We start from the raw sequence: 6,659 nt of genomic DNA on the forward strand, positions 1-6,659 counted from the left end.
CTGGGCAGAACTATTCCCCTAAGCTATCCCACGCCAATTGCTCTATAATTCCTAGGGGGGGCCTACTACCCATCCAACATCCCATAAATCCTTGCACATTTTCTCCTCTAGGCTGCTTTCCTCTATCAGTGATCCTCAGAGCAGGCACCTCCCTGCCACGCGCTGTTTGTTCATACTAACCCACAGTGGCTCTGCCTCCTCTCCTCTATTTTCTCTTCTTTCTTTTCTTCTTCTTCTTCTTCTTCTTCTCTCTCTCTCTCTCTCTGTCTCTCTCTGTCTCTCTCTCTCTCTCTCTCCTTCCTGTGATCCCTGTGTCCTCCAAGCTCTTGAACCCTGGCCCCAACAACTTCACTTCAGCCCTGCCTAGGTGTAGGCATTTACTCAGTCCAGCAGGGATAACTTGGAGGCAAGGTTACACAGTATCTTTCTGAGTACATGAGGATTTGCTCAAAGAACAGTAAGAATTTCCTAGGGCAAAACAGGAGAGGAGGGACCTTCTTAGGTACCAGGCAAGTATGTGGTGCATGGACATATACACAGGCATAACACTCATACACATAAAAGAAAAACAAATAAATCATATATATGTATATGTACATACATATACATATATATTTATTATTTTTTTTTTCAGGACAGAATTTCTCTGCGTAGCCTTGGCTGTCCTACACACCTGGTTCAATTTAAGGGTAGCTTTTCTCTGAATGTAGGGGTGTACACCAGCATCCCCAGCTATCTGGGAGTCTGAGGCAGGATTGAAACCAGCCTGGGTAACATGGGGAAACACTGTCTATAGGAAGGAAGGAAAGAAGTAAAGAAGGAGAAAGGGAGGAAGGAAGAAAGTGAGGGAGGAAGGAAGGAAGGGAGGGAGGGAGAGAGGAAGGGAGGAAGGGAGGGAAGGAAAGAAGGAGAGTGGGATGGGGGAAAGCAAGCAAGCCAAGCTTGGCAATACATACCTATAATCCAGTACTTGGGAGGTGGAGGCAGAAGAATTGGCGCTTGAGGTCATCCTCCACTACATAGCAACATATGGTCTGCATGAGACCTTGTTTCAAAAGCCTCGAAGAGAAAGAAAGGCACCTTCCTTGAGTGAAAATGTATGCCTTGCTCTCAGGAAATAAAAGAGAGAGAACTCTTCCCATTTCTTTTGCTTCTCAGTTACCTTCAGCTCAGTGCAAAAATAAATTTATTTGTGCCAGGCATGGTGGTACACGCCTTTAATCCCAGGACTTGGGAGGCAGGGGCAGGCAGATTGCTGTGAGTTGGAGGCCAGCCTGGTCTACTGAGCAAGTCCAGGACAGAGAAGATAACACAGAGAAACCCTGTCTCAAAAAACTCAAAACAAAACAAAAAACCAAAACCTTATTTGTTGGTAGCATATTCACTTTACCCTATTCTTCAACAACCAAGACCAGAAAGCCTGCAGTGATTTCTGTTTTCAGAAACTAGTAGTACCCCTGCCCAGAAAAACCAATCTTGAGGGGGAACCCACGTTTCCTCATGTATAGAAAGTTCGTGTGCAGAAAGCGTAAGCAGTTGAAGATGCCCCTGGCTCTTGACCCACCTTCCCTAAGGCCTGTTTGAGCTTCCGGGGACTGCCCTGCATAGCAGTTAGACCCCCTTGCACAAGGTCATCCCAGTGCTGCTGCTGTTACTGACACAGACACTGACTTTCTCTGCTTTCATGGCTTGCCCAGGGTCCCTTGGGATCTGAGCTACAGATTCAGGGTTCTGGTTTCCACCCTGGAGCCCAGATCCTGAAAAGATGCCCTAAGGCAGCTTCACCCAGAATCTGGGCACAGTTGGTGGGAGAGTCAACCGCATCATCTTCTGGGGCATAGAACAGAATTCACGATGTTGCGAACCCTGAGATTGTGAACTGAAAATAACCTGTTTCTTGTTTAGTGTGGCTCAGCCCTAGCACACACCTTTAATCCAAGAGCTTTCTGTACACAGGATTTAATAAAGTTAATCCTAGATCAGGAGGTGGAGCAAGAGACCAGCTGACAGGGATTAGGTAGAAAGGAGGGGCCTTGAGAGAAGGAGATTTAAGACAGCGTGGAAAAGAAAAGATTTGGGGGCTTTTAGCTTTTGGCTTTTTCCTTCAGGACATGAGCTGAGCAGTGTTGGGTCTGGGGTCGCACAAAGGAATGTCATGGACACCTTATTGTGACGCAAAAGAATTTAATTTTACTAGGCAATGGGTCCTGGCAGCCAGGTATGCTGTCCAAGCTCGGGGGTTGGAACCATGACTGAGAACAAAGTTATCACTCATCTTTTAAAGCAAAAAACCAAACCAAACCAAAACAAAACAAAAACAAAAAAACAAAAAAAAAAAAAAAAAAACCACAAACAGGGAGAGTGACCTTCATCAGGACCTGCTAGTTGTTTGGAAAGAGGGGAAGTTTCCTCTTTTTGACCCAAAGTTCCAGCATGTGTGTTGTGAAACACAGATGTTAGTTCAGGATAGGGCCTATTTTGGCAAGCTGAAGTGTGTTAAAAGCACATTGGCTGGCACTATTTCTGTTTTTTGTGTTTTTTGTGTTTTTTTTTTTTTTTTTTTTTCAGGAACCTGGGGTGCGAGTGTGTCTCAGCTGAGCCCAAGAACAAGATGGAGCCCTTTACAAAATGGAATTAGTTTTGTCAACCCATATTAAGGTAATTCTGGGTCCTCTCAGTAAGAAGGCCAGCTGGGTGCTTTCTCTGCCTTTCTGAGCTAGCAAGTTTTCACCCCAGCATCTGGCTCCTTAGTCTTTATTGTAAAATCGAATGGTTGGGATTTTAGTTTTTTATAACAACACACGGTGCCAGCAGCTGTCTTTCTCAGAAGTGTTATTTCCCAATAAATAATAGTGTCTGTCATTTATTCAGTGCCCATCCTGTATGAGGCACTACGTAGAGTGTTGCAATAATGTCTAAACTTCAAAACAGGCAAGTTGTGGTGCTAGGGGGATGGATAAGTTGGTGACACACTCGCTGCACAAGCCTAAGGGCCTGGATTTGGATTCCCAAAGTCCACATTAAAAAATATACATTAAAAAAAAGCTAGTTATGGCGGCATCTCTCCACGGTTGGGTGGGGATAGGAGGATCCCTGAAGCTGGCTGCTGCCCAGCTAGTCTTGGTGACTCAGTGAGCTCTAGGTTCAATAAGAGATGCTATCTCAGAAATAAAATGGGAGCCAGGCAAGACAACAGATACCATTTATCCTGGCACCCCAGAGGCAGAGGCAGGTGGGTCTCTGGAACTTCAAGGCCAGCTTGGGCTACAGAGGATGACCCTGTCTCAAAATAAAACCAAACCAGACAACAAACAAGCAAATGTAAACATCTGCTGCCCCCAGACTGTCACTCGGCACTTGGCCCTGCTAACAGGAGCCCTTCACTTCCCTATACACAGAAACTAGTCTAATGGCGTTAACCGTCCCAGCTAGCCATGATACCATTAAGAGCTCCAGCCCAGCCACTGTGCCTCCACCTGATCTTGGCTCTGGGCTGTGGGCTGGGAGAGTGTCTGGTTGTTTACCAGGAATTTGGACCTTCTTCAGAGAAAAGCACAGATGACCTATTAGTCTAATTCAAGCACTTAGCAAGGAATAACTGTGCCATTCACACCCTCAGGCCCAGGCTAATGGAGCCAAGGCAAATGGAGCAGCCTTGACTCTGTAGACGTCTCCCTGGGAGGAGAGAAAAGAAGGAAGGCGGGTAGACCCTGCGCCCCCACTGGGTTTTCAGGGAGGTGGCTTGGCTGAGCATTTCCTGGGCTGCGCTGGCTATGAAGATACAAGAATATGCCACGAGAGGCTTGCCTATTCCACCCACCACTCTGGCATTGATGTGTGTGTGTGTGTGCGCGTGCGCACACACACGCACGCGCTCAGGTACAGGAACACGCACATCCACTCTGGTTAGAGGATAGCTCACAGGAGTTGGTTCTTAAATTCTACTATGGGGCCCCCAGAGATCAAACTTAGTGGTGAGTGCCTTTAACCGCTGAGCCATCTGCTCTTCAGAGGACTGGGGTTTGGTTTACCCATATGGCGGCTCACAACTGCTAGAAACCCGATGTCTTTTTCAATCTGAGTGGGCACCAGGCATGCATGTGATGCACACACATGTAGGCAAAACAGTCATACATACAAGATAAAATATTTTAAAGTAGCCGGGCATAGTGGCAAATGCCTTTAATCCCAGCACTCAGGATGCAGTGGCAGGTGGATCGTTGTGAGTTTGAGGCCAGCCTGGTCTACAACTACAAAGCAAGTCCAGGACAGCCAAGGCTACACAGAGAAACCCTGTCTCGAAAAACCAAAAAAAAAAAAAAAAAAGGAAACCCTGTCTCAAAAAAAAAAAAAAAAAAAGTAGAAACAAACAACAACAATAACGGGACTATGCCTCAGTGGTAGTGTACTTACCTAGCATGCGTGAGGCCCTAAATTCAATCTTCAGCATCACATACACGCGCACACACGCACACACAAAATCTTATATCAGAGAAAAAAAAAAATGGTAAGTGCCCCGGTTTGAATCTGATTTGTCTCCACAGAAAGTTTTGTTCATGTTTAATTTCCATTGCAAAGTATTCAGAAACTGCTGCTGGGCATGGTGGTGCAAACCTATCCCAGAATTTGGAAGGCAGAGGCAAGAGATCTCTGCGAGTTTGAGGCCACCCTGGTCCAGAACAACCAGGGATACATAGTGAGACTCTGTCTCACCACCTGCCTCCCACCAAAAACAGACAGACAGCAGAAAAAAATCCAGCTTTGGGCTTTAGAGGTGGGGCCTTTGAAAGGTGATGAGATAAAATCAATAAGGGGGTGAATACTGGTAGAAGAAGGGGAGCGAGACCTCCACAGGAGGACTCTGAGGACTTCACTGGGTCACCTTTGGGTTACACAGTGAGCTTCAGACCAGCATGGACCACAGCGTGAGATTCTGTCCCACACAAAATAAAACAAAAACTTCTGTACATAATGGTGCATTGCCAATAATCCCAGCGCTTGGGAGGCGGAGGCAAGAAGATCAAGATTTCAAACTCATTCTCAGTTATTTTGTGAGTTTAAAGCCTCCTGGGCTATGTGAGACATTGCCTTAGATGTGACACCATGACCAAGGCAACTTATAGAAGAAAGAGTTTATTGGGGGTTTGCTTACAGTTTCAGAGGGTGAGTCCGTGATCACCTTGGCATGGAGCATGGCAGCAGCAGGCAGGCGGTGCTGGAGCAGGAGTTAAGAGCTTATATCTGATCCACAAGTAGGAAGCCAAGATCGCTAGCTGGGAGTGGAGTAGTCCTATTGAAAGTTCAAAATCCACTCTCTCAGAGGCACACCTTCTAATCCTTCTCAGACAGTTCCATCAATTGGGGACCAAGCGTTGTAGTGGATGTAAACATGGTTTTTGTTTTGATCCCAAGCGTGGGATGTGCAACAGACTAATGTGAGGGTATGAGGTGTTTGTCTGCTGCAAACAGACTTGCTTCCCACTGTGTGGCTGTTCATCTCTCCGCTTCGAGACGCTCCTAGAAAGAAACACTCCAGAGAACACTTCAAGGTTCTGGGTTCCCGCTGCTGCTCCAGAGTCTGACTGCTACGGTTGCAGTCACCTTTCCTGAATTGCTGGTTTGCTGGTTACCAGGTCTGCTGAAGTCCTGACTATGATAACTCCAAGGAACTGAGTCTAAAAAGGTCTACTTCTCCTGTTCCCATTAACCTCTTTTCTTTCCTATCTAGGGTAGGAAGGGAGGTATAAGCATTAAAGAATCACAAATAAAACAGGTTTGAGAAAGTTCAAAGCCTACAGGGCATTGAAATATAGAATCATTCTCATTTAGACCACCCCAGAGTTTGTCTCAAAACAAACAAAAGTGCCTGCTTCAGCAGCACTTATACTAAAATTGGAATGATACAGAGAAGATTAGCATGCTCTCTGCACAAGGATGACACACAAATTCATGAAGCATTCCATATTTAAACAAACGAATGAACAAAGCCAGGCATGGTGGCCCATGCCTTTGGTCCCAGCACTCAGGAGGCAGAGGCAGAAGCATCTCTGGGGCCAGCCTGGTCTACAGATCAAGTTCTAGGACAGCCAAGCTTATGCAGAGAAATACTGTCTCAAAAAACCAACAAAACAGAACAAAAACTATATGAGTTTGTGGGGGGACATTTTAGAGATTACATACGTACAAGCTAGTATGGCTGTAGACTTATGGGGGTACACTGCACATTTAAATCACAACACAATGGGGCTGGGAGGTTAGCTCATCAGTTAAGATCACTTGTGGCTCTTGCAGAGGACCTGGGTTTGGTTCCCAGCACCTATATGGCAGATATAACCATCTGTAACTCCTGTTCCAGAGTTCCAGCAAAACACTCATCAACATAAAAAAAAAATCTAAAAAATAATTTTAAAGCCAGGCAAAGTGGCGCATGTCTGTAATCCCAGCACTCGGGGAGGCAGAGGCAGGTGGATCTCAGTGAGTTCAAGGCCACAAAGAGAGTCCAGGACAGCCAAGGCTACAGAGAGAAACTGTGTCTTGAGAAACTTTTTTTTTTTTTAATTAAACTACAACAAAGTGTTACATGAGTTAATGTGTGTTCTTGCAAACAGTATACATTAAATAGTATTTGCCACACACTATAAGCTCAATAAACAAGGGTT

The 6,659-nt window shown here is 45.7% G+C and overlaps 1 non-coding gene across 1 annotated transcript; it reads left to right on the top strand.

The window, feature by feature from the left end:
- The first annotated feature begins 5,862 nt into the window (after window positions 1-5,862).
- On the top strand, window positions 5,863-5,969 carry LOC127204855 (U6 spliceosomal RNA). The gene has a single exon (XR_007832543.1). It is a non-coding gene; the product is annotated as a U6 spliceosomal RNA (small nuclear RNA).
- The last annotated feature ends 690 nt before the right edge of the window (window positions 5,970-6,659 follow it).

Source organism: Acomys russatus, chromosome 20, assembly GCF_903995435.1.
Source record: "Acomys russatus chromosome 20, mAcoRus1.1, whole genome shotgun sequence".
Taxonomy (NCBI): domain Eukaryota; kingdom Metazoa; phylum Chordata; class Mammalia; order Rodentia; family Muridae; genus Acomys; species Acomys russatus.